The sequence below is a fragment of the Ambystoma mexicanum genome, chromosome 4p (genome assembly GCF_040938575.1).
Source record: "Ambystoma mexicanum isolate Mex_15411 chromosome 4p, UKY_AmexF1_1, whole genome shotgun sequence".
Classification (NCBI taxonomy): Eukaryota; Metazoa; Chordata; class Amphibia; order Caudata; family Ambystomatidae; genus Ambystoma; species Ambystoma mexicanum.
The window spans coordinates 68,650,603-68,672,883 of NC_090927.1; positions in this window are offsets into that span (position 1 = coordinate 68,650,603).

Here is a 22,281-nt window from a genome sequence, read left to right on the forward strand (position 1 = left end):
TTTGATTGTTTAAAGCACGGACCTAACTCAAGAGCAGCGGAGCGCTGTACATAGTGTGGGTCGCAGCATTTGGGCTGGCATCTTTTAACAGTAGTGCAGTACTTCTTCTGTGGTGTGACTTTCTTCTGCTTTCTGGGGTTGCGACCTATCTCGATTCCTCTATTAGAAATGCACTCTGTGTCTGACATCCATCATCCCCTCTCTCTCTCATGGCCAGACTTGTTGGATGTTCTGCATGACAGCTCAGTCAGTGCTATAACACGGGGCGCCCCATGCACGGAGCACCCCTCCATCATAGAGAGGAATTTAAATAACGGTGACCCGCACTTCCGAATTAGGTCAGAGAGAGAGAGAGAGAGAGAGAATGTGAGTGTGAGTGTGTGTGTGTATGTGTGAGCGGGTATGTGCGGGCGCGTGTGTGTGTGTGTTTTGCACCCCATTACTGAAGTAAGTATTTGCCAGCACGGGGTCCTACAACAACTGGCAAGTTGGTGGTGTGCAAGGTAGAGAGCCCCGGGCCTGCCTGAGCCTGCCTGTACTGGCTTTGAGTGCGGGTGCACTCTGTGCTGCATTTCTGGGTACGCAATGCATATTGGAATTAGCAGCAGAGACAGCAGATGAAGAATGCATTTGAAAAACCTCAGTGCAAAGTCAGTGCATAGCCATTTTTGCAGTACAAAATGACTTTGCACTGCAAAATACACTTTGCACAGTTCCATGAATTAGGGTTTGTGTCGGCAGTGCAAAGTCACTTTTCAGCAGTGCAAAATCACTTTGAAACATGAAAAAAGTTACATTAATCGGCCCCTTTATAAGTAATACGTTTGGTAGCGCAGTGGTTTTTCTCACAATGTCGGTGCATTCTAGGGAATGTGGATTTCAATGTATTTCAGTGGGTCTCGGCTTGGCAGGGATTTATGAATGATCCTTTCGTAGATGGTTTCCTGGTCTCATACGTGTTCTTGTTCCTTGCTTTCCAGGCTTGTTCATCGCTTGAGAGCCCCCTTACTGCATATCAAGTCTGACGTTGGATCTCCGGGGCCAGCCAAGCTTTGGATCTCCTGTGACCAGCAACAGAATCCTTCCAGAGTCCTCTGCAGGGGCAGCCATGAGCAGAGGGCAGCAGCTGCAATCAGAAAGCTCTCTGCCTCTGATAAAAGGCGTGGCCCCATCGGCCTGCCAAGTGCTGACATTTAAGGATGTTGACAATCAATCAGAAATGTCCATAGAAGGCATCTCAACTGAGATCATTGTGGGTCAATGGTACAATCTGGCAGATGGATGAGTCCAGCCCGATTTAACAGCAGCCCGTGAATCCAGCAATCCCCCCTCTAGTCAACAGATTCATTGTTAATCAAGCAATCGATATGTGATCCTTTGTTAGACCCCATCATACCTGCCAAGTGTCTCCATGCCATGTATGCCACCTCCAGTTGGTCCAAGCTTTGTGTCTAACAATCAGTTGAATTCTGGAACTTGTAGTCTTATGTTTCTACTCTGGATTTGGACCATCAAGACTCTGCATGGAAACTACTGTTGGATAAAGAAAGAGGACTGGATGAATGCTTCACACATGACACTTCTCTTGCCGAATATCCAACTCCCCTCTCCGGGGGACATTACAATTTGTTTATTTCCTTCTAAGTCCCTCATTACATAGTTTACGCCAGTCTGTGGATAAGGGCAGTCGAGTAACAAATTGAAGTGTGCAAATAGTGGCCCTCATTCTGACTCAGGCGTTAAGGGGTTTACGGCGCTGTAAACGGCGCCGACCCTTAACGCCTGATTACAAGGTTCCCTTTGCGGGATGGCTTTTAACGGCTGCTTTTTTGCAGCCGTTAAAATCCATGCCGCAAAGGGACCTTGGCGATAATTACGGCACCGTAATTTACGGTGCCATAATTATCGCCTTTCCCCATTCCCATTATGCCCTATGGGGCGAAAATGGGAATGGGGGAAGGGTAAAATGGGAAATGGGGATTTACCGCCCCACTCACCTTGGAATGGGGCGGTAAATCCGCCAACCACCATGGCGTAAACGTAGTTTACGCCATGGTGGTAAGGGTACGACCCAGGCGGTAACTTACCGCCTGGGTCGTAATGAGGGCCAGTGTGTCTAATGTGTGTGGTTTATCTAGAGCTTACTTCTATGTATGAAAATGAGAAGTAATGTTTCTTTTATTTAACCAATGTTCACTACTCTGCCTCCTCTTATCTATGGTTAGGCAAGCAATCACCCTTGACCTCTCCGGAAAAATGTTAGTGTGAAAATAAATATGATCACCTCACTGGAAAAGGTAAGGGTTTACAAAGATCATAAGCAGGGGCGCTGCTCCTCTTTCCACTGAGAGAAGCTACAGCAGGAGTCTGTCACCTGTTGTTTCCTTTCTATAGTGGACCAGAACTCCCATGATCCCACGTCATTAACTACGCTGGCTATGGCTACTGGGAGTTGTAGTCCAAGACATCAGGAAAGTCGAAGGCTACAGCCCCCTGAGGCAGGTGGAGACATCACAAAAAGGTTCAATTTGCTTCCAAAAAGAGGGGGTTCACTTAGAGGTCACGTTGCAGCTCATGATCACCTAGACCATTTTAATTTAGTGATTGTCCGTCTCCTGCTCCCCACACCCCCACACCCCTCCATGTTTACAGGAGAGGAACATGAAGTAAGGCACCACAGACAGACAAGTATTTTCTTCAGCCTGTGGAAGATAATACTCGCAATCATATTTCTTTATCTTTCGTTGACTTGCGCGTCTGCAAAGATAACTCATACAAATACCTTGATTGACCTAACGTTTCGGGGTCCCCTAATAGTATTGGGCACATGCCATATAGGCCTGGCCCTCAATGTTCTTGCGAGTCTGTAAGGTCCACTCCTACACCTCTTGATGAGGCCTATATGCGTCGCCTAAGCCCAAGGTGACCAGGAGCTGGCTTAACTCCACAGGATGAGGGGCGTCCAATTCCCATGGATGGGGCGTGATGCCTCAGAGCTAACAGCCCAACAGTGGGTGCACATCTCATAAGAGTCCAGCATCTGAGACCATGACCGCAGTACTCCTAATTCCCTGGTGGTGCCTTCTTTGAGGTTCGGAGAGTGTAAATGTGTTCATATAGGATCGACGGTATGAGCTTTGCCTATGGGACTCTCCTCCCATCGGCAAGCAGCTCACCCTATTACTACTCTTGTCTACAGAGGCAAGTCAAGACACCTGGCCAACTAGAGCTCCTCAGCTGCTACTCTTATGCATAGCCTTATGTACCTGGGGGGGGGGGGGGCAGCCGCACAGACAGGGGTGATCCAGGTATACCATTCTCTGTGAACCACCGCTGGCCACGGAAGGCCTCAAGCTTTGCTGTAAATGCCTTGTGCATGCCCATAACGATGGAGATTCATGACATTGTCAGAATAAATATGTTGCATACACGGCCTGAAGCTAGTGGTGTTATTATTTCAAACTTTACTTGGTTATAAAAGTGTCCCGAATATGAATACGATTGCGTTTGGTGGAAGTCAGTTCGTCGAGTGGGAAATGGGCGATTCCCTTGTCTTGATAGAAGACCTTCTTACGGATTAACTAAGCAAGCAAACTGTTTATAGAATGCCGGATTTAAGCATTTACTAAGCCTTACCCAGGCAAGCTCATGGCACGAAAAGGGTAAGTGAGATAATGTGCATATGCTGATGTGAGAAGGTCAAGCAAATGCTTCAAGCTGCGTATCAACTGCTTGCTTAGCGTGTGCCCATATCATTGTATAACTTAATAAACATTTAGCAACTGTTCATTAAATGATAACGATTAAGCAGTCAGTTAGCATTTTATGAGCAGCTTACCCAATATGAAATGCTTATCACTGCTTGGGAATTGTTATGAAATGCTTATCACTGCTTGGGAACTGTTATGAAATGCTTATCACTGCTTGGGAACTGTTATGAAATGCTTATCACTGCTTGGGAACTGTTATTTAAGCCTTTCACCAGCTTGAGAAGGCTTGAGAAATGTTAAGCAAGGATTTCTCTTTGTCTAGGGATGTAGCAAGCGCAGGCCTGGAAACGAGAACCACCAGCATTATGGTGGCGATATGCTCAAATAATGGGGGCACCTTGCCTCTATATTACAAAAGAGAATGCACATAACAGGACATCACTCAAGAGTCCACAGGAGCTCATTCAGCCAATCACCATGGTTTCAGTCTATGAGGAGAGGCAAGACTTCTTCAGGTGGGGCACTGGTCAGGATACCAGCAAACTCCAAGTCACCAGGGAAACTCTACTCCAGTCCTGGGCTTTGCTTTTACTTTAGTCCATTCCAATTAATTGAAGCGACGCACAATGGCGGCTTGGAATGCAAATGGTGGAGAAATAAAAGCCCTGGGCCAGGGAAGGGTGTTCGTGATGTCATGGGGTTATCTGGTTACCACTGGCACACTTCAGCTAGAGATGGCGGTGCCGGTCCGGGCACAGAATTGCCCCCCTGGACTCCGTTTGTATCGGGCAGTGTGAATAAGATGGTGCAAAGGGTTAGGTGGAAAGCATTAGCCTCAGCATTGATGTCAGGGGTCAAGCTTTGGTTCCAGGGGTCAAGCAATGGCCCCAGCGGTCACCATTGGTTCCTCCCAGGGGTCAGCATTGGTACCTCCCAGGGGTCAAGCATTGGTTCCAGGGGTCAAGCAATGGTCCCAGGGATCAACATTGGTTCCTCCCAGGGGTCAACATTGGTTCCCCCGAGGGGTCAAGCATTGGTTCCAGGGGTCAAGCAATGGCCCCAGCGGTCACCGTTGGTTCCTCCCAGGGGTCAGCATTGGTACCTCCCATGGGTCAAGCATATGTTCCAGGAGTCAAGCTATGATCCTGAGGGGGCTACATTGCTTCCTCCCAGGGGTCAACATTGCTTCCTCCCAGGGGTCAAGCATTGGTTCCTCCCAGGTGTCAACCATTGGTTCCAGGGGTCAAGCAATGATCCCAGGGGTCACCATTTGTTCCTCCCAGGGGTCAACATTGGTTCCTCTCAGGGGTCAGGCATTGGTTCCAGGGGTCAAGCAATGATCCCTGGGTCACCATTGGTTCCTCCCAGGGGTCAAGCATTGGTTCGAGGGGTCAGGCAATGATCCCAGGGGTCAACATTGCTTGCTCCCAGGGGTCAAGCAATGACTTTAGATAAAGATGTCATTATAGGTTTGGAATATTGTTGTGTTAGGGTGACACAGGTAACATAGTTACAAGATGACCTGCTCTGGCTGGCCCCACACAAAAACTGGGGTGTCTCAGCGGGATTACTTGTGCCGAATGGGAATTCTCACGCCACACGCACATGTGATGTTTACCCTTGTGCCCGGCCTCAGGCAGTGAGCGCGGGCGGGCCTGTTGGGTGCGCTGCGCGGGAGAGGCCGTAGCGTGAAGAACGACACGACTCACTCGTGCGGTGCTGAAACCCGGACTGGCGCTCGCACGCCAGTTCCGGTGATTCCTTTATTTCGCTCGTGTCACGTGACCCTCTGCGTAAGGGCACGTGACACCACATTCCTCCCCAACTTGGAGGTATTTATACGGTAATATACAGCAACCATTGTAAACGGGTATGACTTACAAAGTACTGCTTTATGGGTTCATCTTGGCGTGTGTGTCTGACGATAGACTCCGTCTATTACATACCCCTGGAGGCGGCAAGACGGTTTGGGTTTCTCTCTCAGACGGTAGCGGGTGTTTCTTTCCTTGGGCATGTCGTCATTGGTGGCTTCTGCTTCGGTTCTCTCGTCTGGCACGTATGATCCTTCCGGGTCTCCTGCTGCGGCTAGACTACCCAGTGGTGTCGGTCCTTGAGGTGTAGCCGGCATTTCTCCTCCGTTTCCTCTCGGGGGCGTTGGCGGTTCTTCCCACATTTCTGGGGGTACTTTCCTGAAGTGTGACACGTTCCTTGTCACGGTCTCTCCCCCTCGGGTGGCGGTAACCATGCTATGGTTGGTTGTACTGACTGTCCATGGTCGCACTTCGAAGTTGAGGGACATTTTTTTGGGTGGTGCACGGTTCTTGACAATGACGGTGTCTCCTGGGGTCAGTTCTCGGTGGCAGGCTCTCCTGGCGATGCTCTCTTGTTCATTTCGCCTTAGCCGCCTGGTGTCAATTGCTGGGATGTCAGGTTCTGGGGCTGTCCAGTGGGGGTGTATGGGGAGTTCTGCTTGTATGGGTACCCCGAACATGAGGGCGGCGGGGCTGATCCCGGTGGCTGAGTGCGGGGTTTGCCGGTGTGTTCTCAAAAAACGATATACTGTCTTCAGCCACGGGTGTCCTTGTTCTTTGGCAATTCTGATGACTTTGTTGAGCGACCCCATGAATCGCTCAGCATCTCCATTTGCTTGGGGCCATCTCGGGGTGATCCGCTGGTGTTTGACGTTCACTTCTTTAAAGTATTCGCGTAGCTCCTGGCTTGTGAAAGAGGGTCCGTTGTCGCTTTTTACTTTCCTCGGAATTCCGTGAGTAGCAAATATCTTCTCCAGCGCGAGGATGGTGGTTTCGGCGTTGGTAGAGGCTACATGCTCTACTTCCGGATATCTGCTAAACTCGTCGATTATCACGAGCAGGTAACCCTCGCCGGCAATGGTGCAGTGATCCATGCTGACTGCGTCCCAGCGTGTGGAGCTCCTCGGGACACTGCTGATCGGTTCAGGGTTTTCGGGCCTCCTGGATGCTTGGCAGGCTGCGCAGGATTCTACTAATTCCACTACCCTTTGCTGCATGTTCGGCATCCACATCCTAGATTTGAGGTATGCTGTTGACTTTACGATTCCCTGGTGCCCGCTATGGGCTAACTTGAGAGCTCTCTCTTCCAGAGATTCTGGTAGTATGATTCGGTGCCCTTTTAACAGCACTCCTTCCGGGGCTATTGAGAGTTTGTGTCTGATCTCGAACAGTGCTCTGAGCTTGGTCTGCGCCGATGTTGTGCGTTGGGCTATTGACATGAGATAGTTTTTCCAATTCCCGGAATGGATGGCTGTGGCTGTGTGCTGTAGGACGGTGTCCTCCTCTGTCTCGCGCACCACTTCTTGCAGTGTCAGGGCTCGCGGCCTTGCGCAGGCAACTACGTGGCAGACATGCTCGTCGGTCTCCACCGTGTGGTGTTGTTCGCTGTCGGTAGCTGGCCTCGGGTGGCGGGACAGATAGTCTGCCGGGTTGTCCGATCCTGGGCGGTACTCCACCTCGATGTTGTACGGCTGTAGCTGCAGCATCCATTTTTCAATGCGTGCAGGCGGGTGGGGGGCAGAGCCTCGGAGGATTGGGATCAAGGGTTTGTGATCTGTGAAGACTTTTGCCTGCTTGTCTAGCAGGTACACTTTGAAATGGCGGCATCCCCACAAGATGGCTAGGGCCTCCTTCTCTATGTGTGCGTAGTTTTGTTTGGGTTTTGTGAGTGCCCTGCTGGCAAATGCGATAGGGAACACTTTGCCTTCGTTATCCGTTTGGGTTAACACCGCCCCTAGGCCAACTGGGCTGGCATCGACGAGGAGTTCAGTCTGCCTTTCTATGTTGAAAAAGGCCATGGTGGTGGAGGCAGATAGAGTGTCCTTGATTTGTTGAAATGCTTGTTGATGGGCTGCGGTCCACTCCCACTTCTGGTCTTTCTTTGTCAGCTCCCTGAGCGGGCTCGCAATGCTTGCGAGGTCGGGGATGAAGCGTGCGCAGTAGGTTGCCATCCCCATGAAACTTCTCACTTCGGAGGCTGATTGTGGTGCTTTGGAGTCCTTTATGACCCGCACTTTCGACGGGTCGGGGGATACGCCTTCCGCGCTGAATATGTAGTCAAAGAAACATAGTTCACTCCTGCTGAATTCGCACTTCTCTGCGTTGAGTGTCAGGCCTGCTTCTTCGAGCCTTTTCAAGACTGCCGCTAGACGCCGATGGTGCTCACTTTTGTTTGGGGCGTATACGAGGATGTCATCGCTGATGTTGGTGGTTCCTTCTAATCCCGTGATGACCTTGCGAATTTCATGTTGGAACACTTCTGCGGCTGAAGATATTCCAAAGTTGAGTCGTTTGTATCTCATCAAGCTGAGGTGAGACGAAAAGGTGGTAATGTATCTTGACTCCTTGGATAGCCTTAACTGGTGATAGCCTGATCTGAGGTCAAGTTTACTGAAGACTGTTGCTCCGGTGAGATCTACGATGAGTTCGTCGATCGTGGGAGTCACATGGCGTTCTCTCCCAATCGCTACGTTGGGAAGCCTCATATCTATGCATATTCTTACTGCGTTCGGCTGTTTAGGTTTTTGGGCTACAACCATGGGTGAGACCCACGGAGTCGGTCCGGATGTTTTCTCAATGATCCCTTCTTCTTCGAGCTTGGCTAGTTCTTTTTCTACTGCGCCTCTCAGGTGGAATGGGATCCGTCTGTGTCGAACTGCTTTCGGTTCAATGGTGGGGTCTATGTGGAGCTTGATGGTTCTCCCCTTGAGGCACCCGATGCCCTGGAATAGTTTTCTGTGTCGTCTTAGTAGGTTGCTGAGTTCGTCATGTTGGAGGCCGAATGCGAAGTGTATTAGTTTTAGCTTCTCAGCCGTTTTGCAGCTCAGTAGCGTCTCGCAGCCGGCGTCCACTACGTATATGCGTGCACGGCAGTTGGTGTTCTCGCGGGCAAAGTTTGACTTGAATGACCCTCGCATGGGGAGGGGTTTCTTACATCCGTATGCATATAGACTGACTTTCTTCTGTTGAAGGTCGGGTTTCGGGTGAAGTCTGTTGAATGCTGCCACCGGCATAACGTTTACTGTTGCGCCAGTGTCAATAACCACCTTTAGTGGTTCTCCGTTAGAGAGAACGGTGCACGACGGTCTTTTCCTCTGTCGTGACCGGTGTGGTTCTACTGCAGATAGTAAGTGTATGCGATGTACTTGTCTGCTTCCTTTTTTCCGTCTTCCTTTGTCTCTCCTTTCGGGAGATGTGCTGCTGTTGCTGTCGTTGCTAATGCTCGAGTCTGGGGACCTCTGGGATTCGTCGACGGCTCTGGCTTTTCCTTTGCGTGCTTGTTGGCGGGAGGATTCTCTGGGCGCAAACTTTTTCTGGCGTTCTTGCGTCTGACGCGGGGCAGTCTTTGTCGGGCGGGTTCAGGCAGACCGCGGCAAAATGGTTGAGGCGATTGCATTTCCTGCACGTGGATCCCCACGCAGGGCATGAATCTCCTTTGTGCCACGGGCCTCCGCACCACTTACAGCTCTTGTCCCGCCCCTGTGATGGGTGGGGCCTCAGATCCTGCTTCGGGCGACTGTTTTGGCGTCTGGAGATGGCTGCTACGTCTTCTGCGGGTCCAGGGTTGTCCAGTGGTAATCTCTGGATTGCTGCTTCCATTACCGCTACCTGGTCCTCCGTCTGTTCTCGGAGGCGCGCCATTTCGAGGATGCGTGACAGGCGTATGTTTCTTTCAGACAGTATGGCCCTTCTCAATTTTTCAGAGGATATTCCGTTGATGATCTGGAGACGGATGGCAAATTCTTCGTCCGGAAACTCACAGCCTACTGCAATTTCTCGAAGGCGAGCGTGAAATTTGTCTACCGTCTCTTTCTCCCGCTGCCTCGCCATGCAAAAGTGGAAGCGTTCATAGTCTGGGTTGAGATTGGGTTTGAACATGTTGGTGAGTGCTGATCTCGCTGCGTCATAGTTGTCTGCGTTACCGCGGTTCGGTGTGGCGTTGAAGAGGCGCAGGGCCGCAGCTCCAATGTTGAGTAGGAGGAAGGTGCACATCTTCTTCGGCGTGGTTATGTCTCTGGCTTCGAGGTGAGCTCATGCTGGTCCTCACGGGGCTGGTGCTTGGGCTGGACATGTTGGTACACTGCGTGGCCTCCATGGCATTGGGGCGTAAACCTTGGGTGGCGGTGTTCACGGTGTCACTGAAAGGTTGCAGGGGCTAATGCAACTGGCATGTACGCAGCTTTGCAGTACCTGACTTTTCTCGGAGGTGCAGGAGGAGCGTTGAGTGGCCTTTCCTTGCTGCGTGTGGGAGCCCTTGTCATTAGCAGTTGCGGGGCTTCAACCAACTTGTGTGCTACGTTATACACGGCCGCGTGATGTCCACGGCGTGTGGGTGTGTCGGAGGCGGTGCGTCGTTGCAGGCGGTGGGGCGCGGCTCCGCTTGAGGAGTAGGCGCGGGTCCGCGTCGGGTTCGTAGTCGGCTTCGTCGCCAGTGTGATGTTTACCCTCGTGCCCGGCCTCAGGCAGTGAGCGCGGGCGGGCCTGTTGGGTGCGCTGCGCGGGAGAGGCCGCAGCGCGAAGAACGACACGACTCACTCGTGCGGTGCTTAAACCCGGACTGGCGCTCGCACGCCAGTTCCAGTGATTCCTTTATTTCGCTCGTGTCATGTGACCCTCTGCGTAAGGGCACGTGACACCACAGGACACGCTAAGAAGATCTGAATGTGGAACTTATTGAGCAGACTGTCGCCCCCTTGTGTGCTGGGCGAGGGCCTACTTCCGGGTGGGCACACTTCACGAAAGGGGGTGGGAAGTATTTGAGCTCTTCACATGTGTGGCCCTCCTAGCCCAGAATCACTGTTTACTCCTTCGCCTCTCGACTCCGCCACCCCAGCTCCTCACGCCGCCACATGCATCCCACGCCACGGTTTCTTCTTTGCCCACTTGAGTACTCGTTTTTTAAACTCTTTTTATATAGTGCTGTCGCTAAAGTGCTGTACAAGCGTGACATTAAAAGTGCACCTCATACTTTTAATTTACAATTGCAAACAGCGAGGGGATTTGCATTCGGCATAAAGAATGGGATTGGGGTGATGCCCAGATGGGTGGGCGAGGCAGACCAGGCAACCCTGAGTGGCAGCTTGGACGAGGTGCACAGCAACACAGGGGTCAAGGGAGAAGGCCTATGCAGGGAAAGGCCATAAAAGGCAGTTCAAGACCAGACGAAATAAGAGGAAGTGGAGCAGAGAGGATTGGGGAACCCGTGAGAGAGAGCGGAAGTGACGCTGTGTGATCCGACGCAGGGCGTCTGAAGAGGAGATACGCAGCATTAGATGTAAATAAGCCAGGGGACTAATCAGAAATGCTGACACGAAGAGAGGAACAATACTCAAGCCAAATGCATATTTTCATAGCTCGCTGTGTAAGAAAATCGCCATTTTAATAAAGACACACAACTTAACTGTCAACTGCCAGCAGCAAAGAAACACTTAAAAAAAACAGGAGGACAAAAAGCACGTTATGTCACACCAGGTGGACGAGTCGGCCTAGGCTTACAGATTGCCAGAAGACAAAGATTTTATTGCAGTTTATTTTAATATTAATGTTACATTTTGTTTCTCAAAGTCTGGTTAATCCACCACACAGAGTAATTAAGAAATGTTAGCAGTCATCCCACTGTAAGAGCTAAAGTCATTGATGGCCAAACCTGTATATATGCTTGATATTCACAAAAGCTTTATTGTTAGGGTGACTTCTGTTTATTTTATTTTTTAAAAAGGAAACACGTACCAAACCCAGCACGTGCTTTAGGTATTCAGTGATTCAGTCATACAACTCTCACAGACATATATGGCAGATATAAGCTCCTTGGTGAGTCTTATCTTCCCAAAATGCTCTTTCATATGCAAAACAGCCAAAATCTCACTGGTCCTAGTACACGTTATCTTTGGAGTTCTTTCTAATCAATACACACATAAACTGTGTTAAGCAATCACTTTTATATTCAAATAGACGTCATGCATTTTTAAATTCGCTGCAAAAACGAGGGTTTTCCTGCCAGAAAAGTAAAGGTTATAAACGATGCATCATTTCACAATATTAAACACACGCCTGTGCTTAAGGCAAGCACAGAGTTCCCACAGCTGGCACTAAAATGATGTTCAGAAGCAAGTACTCATTTCCCTCCCCGGCCCCACATTTCAGAGGTCTGTGGCTGCCCAAAAGGTGCACGCATGAAATAGAGCAGAGAGAAGTTAAAATGGCGAAGAGTAAATCTGTGCAAGTGCATCGAGAAACCTGTGAAAGGTACCCAAAGCCATAGAAGGGTGAGAAGAAAAACTGTGTAGCAAAGGTGCACACTGTTTCTCAGCTGCAAAGGTGTCCCGGAAAGATATCCGTTCAGCCACCTTTACAGAAGCTGCCCAGTGCTAAGCAAAACACTTGGGTATGAGCGCGATATAAATATAATATCATAATTGGTTATTTATAACACGCATAATACCCAGAGGTTTCTAAGCATGGAAACGGGGATCAAACCTGTGTTGCGCTGCATCCTCTTGCTTGCAAGGCAAGCACATTGCCCCTAAGCCATACGCCCTCTAATGGCGTCGCTGCTGGGTTTATCATGTGTCTGATGAATTTCTGCTGCACCCTCAGTACTATCAGGAGAACCAACGGCAAAGTATGTCACACAATGCATAATTGTGATGTTTATACGTTTTCTTTACATTAATTATATTTTAAATATATGGTAGGACTTTTACTATGAAACAGTACTTCAAACGACAGCTGGATATCTATATCTATACCCACACATCTCAAAATGTTCCTATGTATTGTACAGTCCAACCAACTCTACAGAATTACCAAACATTTTAAATTACCCTAAACGCGAGCTAGCAATACCCATAGCCCAAACCACACCCACAAAGGCAATATTGTGCTGGAACGCCCGCTCCATTGCTCATTTGGAGTGTGGGGTAGTTTGAACAATTGCCCAAACAGCAATGATGTAAACAGTATGTACCACTTCATTTGTTATAAAAGGTGCCTGCTTTGTGCAGCTACGAGGAATGCGGCAGCTTCTCCCACATGAATGATCAGGGTCGCCCTTATCCATTAGTACACAGTGAGAATGCACAGCTAAAGACTCCAAGAACCTTCTCCAACTGTCTTTACTCTACTGATATGTTTATGCCCAGGCAGAGTTTACAAATTTCACTGGTGATTTTGCCATATTTTAATGGCATTCGAGCCCAAGGGATTGGAGGTACATCGGCTGCAGCAGGTAACTTGCCTTATTCGCATTTTGCCCCCTGCTAACACCAGATCTGTAACCATGAGAAGGGGGTTGAGTTCTCCTTATTCAACATTATTATAAGATGTGCGTTAGTACCACTTGCATATATTTCATATGTAAACCTTACCATTTGACGAGACCAGATGTAGAAATGTAGTTATGTTGCATTAATATTACAGACCAGTCTAGGTGCTTATCATACAGTGACAGCAGGTGAATTGTGAGAGAAGCCAGATATTAGAATTGAAGCCAAAATTCCTCATTCCTAACTTCTCTCACTTGTGCCCAGTTGGCAGACAGCTTACGTTCTTATCACTTCGTCTAAAAGATTGCTTTCGGTCTTAACCAAAAGTAGACAATTAGCCGTAACAATTACCTCTAATGCACTCAACTGTAGAACACTCACAACTAACATAACATAGAAGATAGCAGGCTGGAATTAACAGAGAGGAAGCAATAACTTTCTAATCCCCGCAACCTTAAAAAAGTTATGGAGCCGAAATTGGGAACAAAATGGTAGTTAAGTGGCATAGTTTGGACAGAATTGTCCCTGGACCTAGTATGATAGCATTGTTCCCTTGTTCCCTCCCTTGCCTTGAAGCGCTTTGAAACACATTGTGTATAGGCGCTATATAAATAAATGATCATATCATATTATAACGCAGAGTTTGTTAAAGGGTGGAATCTGGAGAAAGTGCAGACTCTGGCAGAGGTGGAGTAAAGTTGGGGGGCGCATGCACTTATTTAGGCCTACGCAGCAGAAAGCCTAAATGTGCCACTGGGGGCTACTCCTTTGGCCCCAGTCTATAAAGCTCACAACACATCCTGTAGGACCAACTGTCCAAAAATATAATATGTCCATGAAATACAATCTGGACCACACAGCACTTAGACCACCCCTCTTCCTTGGCTCGTCTTTAGAAATTGTTGACTGTAGGAAAATAGAAATATAAGCATGGTGAGGGGGACCAGGGAGGAAATATCTAGGACACTGTGTCTTTATCAAAATTACATTTTTCATGCCCAGCTAGATAAGACAATTGATATTTTAGGGTGGGATACAGTGGCTGCACTTTTGCACGTTCAAAGTGCATCCACAACCACCTTCACAGCGTGCAAAATGAACACCTTCAATGTGGAATCGTGAGACCGACCAGCCGATCGCAGACTCTCGTGCAGGGACCCACCAGACAAGAACGACTTTCAAGCCATGGCCCCCGTAGAGGAATGGAACCCAAACATGGCAACGACAATACCAAAGAGGGACATGCCCCTTTCGACCCCTCCTAGTGAGGGCAGAGGAAGGCATAGGCCAAATGCTTCCTTAAAAGAAAGAAGTAGCTGTGATTACGTAGGTTGTCTAAGACTGGCTGCGGCACGTTCCTACTGCTTTAAAAACCTAACACCACATAATTGTTACTGATCCGGAAACACCAGATCGGTAACGGCTCTAGAAGCAGATTATGTAAGTCTGGTAATATTAAAACAAATACCAGCAAGCGATAAGCACCTATTGGTAACATCTAAAGCTTTAACATCTAACAGTCTTCTTAATAATATGAGACACAAGAAGATTAGTCACCACATTCAAATCCCACGGGGCCGACTATTTGGCAGTGTATGGTTTTAATACCCTTGCCCTCTTCAGAATCTTATACACCAAAGGATGGGACCCAGCAAACACTCCATCCACTAGCTCGTGTCCGACTGAAATGGCTGATTTATACATATTCAAAGGGTTCTCCAAATTATAAAGTTGCCTCTGCTCCTGAAATGACTTCAAAGACACCAGCAGAAATTGGTTGAGGGAATGTATTCAGGAGTCCAGGTAAGACTGTGGCTCTCTCCCCCAAGTCATCGCTCAACTGTTCTGGAACAGATTGACGGATGGAGTCTCCAATTGCTGGAATCCCAAAGATGACGGCTGCGGTGGTGTGCAGACCTAGAAATATGCTACCTGTCTATCAATCTGCCAGTCTAGATAAAAATCCTTCCCAATCACCACTAACAACCGCAAGCTGGGTCCTCCCATCTTGTTGATGTATCGAACCACAGAAATGTTGCCCATCCTTAGGAGGATGCCACAGTCTACCCAGCCCTTTACAAGGCTTTCCAGGGCAAATGACCCAGCATCAACTCCAGACACTTGATGTCAAGTTCCCACTACAGCGGCATTTATTGTGACTTCCCTGCAACAGGCCCCCAGCCCACTAGACTGGTATCCAACTATATAACTAGATCTGGTGGAACTCCCCCTCCTGAGAGTCTCCAATGTCTGTTGTGCACGATAGTGGAGCAGACCCGAAAGAAAATGCCTCAATAGAGGAGACCCACACTTCGTGGCTGCGTCAATGTGAAACCCCATGAATTCCATATCCTGACACGGGGGTGAATGTGATTTCTTCCAGTCGATCATGAATCCTAGCCATTCCGACAGTGAGCTTGTGATCCGCACATGCATTCCTGCCGTTTGTCTCCATTGCAGCAAAATACAGCATCTAAGTAGATGATAAACCCAATGCCCTGATCCCTGAGCGCTGCCGCCACTGGTTTCATCCACTGGTTTCATTATCTTGGTGAACCACTACAGAATCAACGAGAGGGCCATATGGGAGCTACACAAACCTTCATTTCCATGTCCCGATCCCTGAGCGCTGCCGCAACTGGTTTCATTATCTTGGTGAAACACTACAGAATCAACGAGAGGGCCATATGGGAGATACACAAACCTCCATTTCCATGTCCCGATCCCTGAGCGCTCCCGCCACTGGTTTCATTATCTTGGTGAAACACTAAAGAATCAACGAGAGGGCCATATGGGAGATACACAAACCTCCATTTCCATGTCCCGATCCCTGAGCGCTGCCGCCACTGGTTTCATTATCTTGGTGAAACACTCCAGAATCAACGAGAGGGCCATATGGGAGATACACAAACCTGCATTTCTATGTCCCGATCCCTGAGCGCTGCCGCCACTGGTTTCATTATCTTGGTGAAACACTACAGAATCAACAAGAGGGCCAGATGGGAGATACACAAACCTCAATTTCCATGTCCCGATCCCTGAGCGCTCCCGCCACTGGTTTCATTATCTTGGTGAAACACTACAGAATCAACGAGAGGGCCAGATGGGAGATACACAAACCTCCATTTCCCGATCCCTGAGCGCTGCCGCCACTGGTTTCATTACCTTGGTGAAACACTAGAGAATCAACGAGAGGGCCATATGGGAGATACACAAACCTCCATTTCCATGTCCCGACCCCTGAGCGCTGCCGCCACTGGTTTCATTACCTTGGTGAAACACTAGAGAATCAACGAGAGGGCCATATGGGAGATACACAAACCTCCATTTCCATGTCCCGATCCCTGAGCGCTGCCGCCACTGGTTTCATTATCTTGGTGAAACACTACAGAATCAACGAGAGCGCTATATGGCAGATACACAAACCTCAATTTCCATGTCCCGATCCCTGAGCGCTGCCGCCACTGGTTTCATTATCTTGGTGAACCACTACAGAATCAACGAGAGGGCTATATGGGAGATACACAAACCTGCATTTCCATGTCCCGATCCCTGAGCGCTGCCACCACTGGTTTCATTATCTTGGTGAACCACTACAGAATCAATGAGAGGGCTATATGGGAGATACACAAACCTCCATTTCCATGTTCCGATCCCTGAGCGCTGCCGCCACTGGTTTCATTATCTTGGTGAAACACTCCAGAATCAACGAGAGGGCCATATGGGAGATACACAAACCTCCATTTCCCTGTCTCGATCCCTGAGTGCTGCCGCCACTGGTTTCATTATCTTGGTGAAACACTCCAGAATCAACGAGAGGGCTATGAGAGATACACAAACCTACATTTAAATGTCCCGATCCCTGAGCGCTGCCGCCACTGGTTTCATTATCTTGGTGAAACACTCCAGAATCAACGAGAGGGCGGTTGCAGGTCATTTGGTCGAAAACCAAATGATCGAATGCCATTTGATCGAGAGTCAAATGGTCGAAAAAATGGTCGATTTTTTTTTTATTTTATTTTTATTTTTTTAATGTTTTTTTTTTTATCGCGGTTTCCCCCAAACCCCTTTTTTCTATATTATTATTTTTTTTACCAAACAAAGCTCAAAAAATATATAAATAAATAAATAAAAAAATTCAACCATTTTTTTTTCGACCTTTTAACTTTCGATCCAATGGTCATTCGATCTTTTATTTTCGACCATTTGACCAGACACCCGAGAGGGCCATATGGGACATACACAAACCTGCATTTCCATGTCCCGATCCCTGAGCGCTGCCGCCAGTGGTTTCATTATCTTGGTGAAACACTACAGAATCAACGAGAGGGCCAGATGGGAGATACACAAACCTCCATTTCCATGTCCGATCCCTGAGCGCTCCCGCAACTGGGTTCATTATCTTGGTGAAACACTACAGAATCAACGAGAGGGCCATATGAGAGATACACAAACCTCCATTTCCATGTCCCAATCCCTGAGCGCTGCCGCCACTGGTTTCATTATCTTGGTGAAACACTACAGAATCAACGAGAGGGCCATATGGGAGATACACAAACCTCCATTTCCATGTCCCGATCCCTGAGCGCTGCCGCAACTGGTTTCATTATCTTGGTGAAACACTCCAGAATCAACAAGAGGGCCATATGGGAGATACACAAACCTCCATTTCCATGTCCCGATCCCTGAGCGCTCCCGCCACTGGTTTCATTATCTTGGTGAAACACTACAGAATCAACGAGAGGGCCAGATGGGAGATACACAAACCTCCATTTCACGATCCCTGAGCGCTGCCGCCACTGGTTTCATTACCTTGGTGAAACACTAGAGAATCAACGAGAGGGCCATATGGGAGATACACAAACCTCAATTTCCATGTCCCGATCCCTGAGCGCTGCCGCCACTGGTTTCATTATCTTGGTGAAACACTCCAGAATCAACGAGAGGGCCATATGGGAGATACACAAACCTGCATTTCTATGTCCCGATCCCTGAGCGCTGCCGCCACTGGTTTCATTATCTTGGTGAAACACTACAGAATCAACGAGAGGGCCAGATGGGAGATACACAAACCTCAATTTCCATGTCCCGATCCCTGAGCGCTCCCGCCACTGGTTTCATTATCCTGGTGAAACACTACAGAATCAACGAGAGGGCCAGATGGGAGATACACAAACCTCCATTTCCCGATCCCTGAGCGCTGCCGCCACTGGTTTCATTACCTTGGTGAAACACTAGAGAATCAACGAGAGGGCCATATGGGAGATACACAAACCTCCATTTCCATGTCCCGATCCCTGAGCGCTGCCGCCACTGGTTTCATTACCTTGGTGAAACACTAGAGAATCAACGAGAGGGCCATATGGGAGATACACAAACCTCCATTTCCATGTCCCGATCCCTGAGCGCTGCCGCCACTGGTTTCATTATCTTGGTGAAACACTACAGAATCAACGAGAGCGCTATATGGCAGATACACAAACCTCAATTTCCATGTCCCGATCCCTGAGCGCTGCCGCCACTGGTTTCATTATCTTGGTGAACCACTACAGAATCAACGAGAGGGCTATATGGGAGATACACAAACCTGCATTTCCTTGTCCCGATCCCTGAGCGCTGCCACCACTGGTTTCATTATCTTGGTGAACCACTACAGAATCAACGAGAGGGCTATATGGGAGATACACAAACCTCCATTTCCATGTTCCGATCCCTGAGCGCTGCCGCCACTGGTTTCATTATCTTGGTGAAACACTCCAGAATCAACGAGAGGGCCATATGGGAGATACACAAACCTCCATTTCCATGTCCCGATCCCTGAGCGCTGCCGCCACTGGTTTCATTATCTTGGTGAAACACTCCAGAATCAACGAGAGGGCTATGAGAGATACACAAACCTACATTTAAATGTCCCGATCCCTGAGCGCTGCCGCCACTGGTTTCATTATCTTGGTGAAACACTCCAGAATCAACGAGAGGGCGGTTGCAGGTCATTTGGTCGAAAACCAAATGATCGAATGCCATTTGATCGAGAGTCAAATGGTCGAAAAAATGGTCAATTTTTTTTTTTATTTTATTTTTATTTTTTTAATGTTTTTTTTTTTATCGCGGTTTCCCCCAAACCCCTTTTTTCTATATTATTATTTTTTTTACCAAACAAAGCTCAAAAAATATATAAATAAATAAATAAAAAAATTCAACCATTTTTTTTTCGACCTTTTAACTTTCGATCCAATGGTCATTCGATCTTTTATTTTCGACCATTTGACCGGACACCCGAGAGGGCCATATGGGACATACACAAACCTGCATTTCCATGTCCCGATCCCTGAGCGCTGCCGCCAGTGGTTTCATTATCTTGGTGAAACACTACAGAATCAACGAGAGGGCCAGATGGGAGATACACAAACCTCCATTTCCATGTCCGATCCCTGAGCGCTCCCGCAACTGGGTTCATTATCTTGGTGAAACACTACAGAATCAACGAGAGGGCCATATGAGAGATACACAAACCTCCATTTCCATGTCCCAATCCCTGAGCGCTGCCGCCACTGGTTTCATTATCTTGGTGAAACACTACAGAATCAACGAGAGGGCCATATGGGAGATACACAAACCTCCATTTCCATGTCCCGATCCCTGAGCGCTGCCGCAACTGGTTTCATTATCTTGGTGAAACACTCCAGAATCAACAAGAGGGCCATATGGGAGATACACAAACCTCCATTTCCATGTCCCGATCCCTGAGCCCTCCCGCCACTGGTTTCATTATCTTGGTGAAACACTACAGAATCAACGAGAGGGCCAGATGGGAGATACACAAACCTCCATTTCACGATCCCTGAGCGCTGCCGCCACTGGTTTCATTACCTTGGTGAAACACTAGAGAATCAACGAGAGGGCCATATGGGAGATACACAAACCTCCATTTCCATGTCCCGATCCCTGAGCGCTGCCGCCACTGGTTTCATTATCTTGGTGAAACACTACAGAATCAACGAGAGCGCTATATGGCAGATACACAAACCTCCATTTCCATGTCCCGATCCCTGAGCGCTGCTGCCACTGGTTTCATTATCTTGGTGAACCACTACAGAATCAACGAGAGGGCTATATGGGAGATACACAAACCTGCATTTCCATGTCCCGATCCCTGAGCGCTGCCGCCACTGGTTTCATTATCTTGGTGAACCACTACAGAATCAACGAGAGGGCTATATGGGAGATACACAAACCTCCATTTCCATGTTCCGATCCCTGAGTGCTGCCGCCACTGGTTTCATTATCTTGGTGAAACACTCCAGAATCAACGAGAGGGCCATATGGGAGATACACAAACCTCCATTTCCATGTCCCGATCCCTGAAAGCTCCCGCAACTGGTTTCATTATCTTGGTGAAACACTCCAGAAGCATCGAGAGGGCTATATGGGAGATACACAAACCAGCATTTCCATGTCCCGATCCCTGAGCGCTGCCGCCACTGGTTTCATTATCTTGGTGAACCACTACAGAATCAACGAGAGGGCCATATGGGAGATACACAAACCTGCATTTCCATGTCCCGATCCATGAGCGCTGCCGCCACTGGTTTCATTATCTTGGTGAAACACTACAGAACAAACGAGAGGGCCATATGGGAGATACACAAACCTGCATTTCCATGTCCCGATCCCTGAGCGCTGCCGCCACTGGTTTCATTATCTTGGTGAAACACTACAGAACCAACGAGAGGGCTATATGGGAGATACACAAACCTGCATTTCCATGTCCCGATCCCTGAGCGCTGCCGCCACTGGTTTCATTATCTTGGTGAAACACTCCAGAATCAACGAGAGGGCTATGAGAGATACACAAACCTACATTTAAATGTCCCGATCCCTGAGGGCTGCCGCCACTGGTTTCATTATCTTGGTGAAACACTCCAGAATCAACGAGAGGGCGGTTGCAGGTCATTTGGTCGAAAACCAAATGATCGAATGCCATTTGATCGAGAGTCAAATGGTCGAAAAAATGGTCGATTTTTTTTTTATTATTTATTTATTTTTTTAATGTTTTTTTTTTATCGCGCTTTCCCCCAACCCCCTTTTTTCTATATTATTATTTTTTTTACCAAACAAAGCTCAAAAAATATATAAATAAATAAATAAAAAAATTCAACCATTTTTTTTTCGACCTTTTAACTTTCGATCAAATGGTCATTCGATCTTTTATTTTCGACCATTTGACCGGACACCCGAGAGGGCCATATGGGACATACACAAACCTGCATTTCCATGTCCCGATCCCTGAGCGCTGCCGCCAGTGGTTTCATTATCTTGGTGAAACACTACAGAATCAACGAGAGGGCCAGATGGGAGATACACAAACCTCCATTTCCATGTCTGATCCCTGAGCGCTCCCGCAACTGGGTTCATTATCTTGGTGAAACACTACAGAATCAACGAGAGGGCCATATGAGAGATACACAAACCTCCATTTCCATGTCCCGATCCCTGAGCGCTGCCGCCAATGGTTTCATTATCTTGGTGAAACACTACAGAATCAACGAGAGGGCCATATGGGAGATACACAAACATCCATTTCCATGTCCCGATCCCTGAGCGCTGCCGCAACTGGTTTCATTATCTTGGTGAAACACTCCAGAATCAACAAGAGGGCCATATGGGAGATACACAAACCTCCATTTCCATGTCCCAATCCCTGAGCGCTCCCGCCACTGGTTTCATTATCTTGGTGAAACACTACAGAATCAACGAGAGGGCCAGATGGGAGATACACAAACCTCCATTTCACGATCCCTGAGCGCTGCCGCCACTGGTTTCATTACCTTGGTGAAACACTAGAGAATCAACGAGAGGGCCATATGGGAGATACACAAACCTCCATTTCCATGTCCCGATCCCTGAGCGCTGCCGCCACTGGTTTCATTACCTTGGTGAAATACTAGAGAATCAACGAGAGGGCCATATGGGAGATACACAAACCTCCATTTCCATGTCCCGATCCCTGAGCGCTGCCGCCACTGGTTTCATTATCTTGGTGAAACACTACAGAATCAACGAGAGCGCTATATGGCAGATACACAAACCTCCATTTCCATGTCCCGATCCCTGAGCGCTGCCGCCACTGGTTTCATTATCTTGGTGAACCACTACAGAATCAACGAGAGGGCTATATGGGAGATACACAAACCTGCATTTCCATGTCCCGATCCCTGAGCGCTGCCGCCACTGGTTTCATTATCTTGGTGAACCACTACAGAATCAACGAGAGGG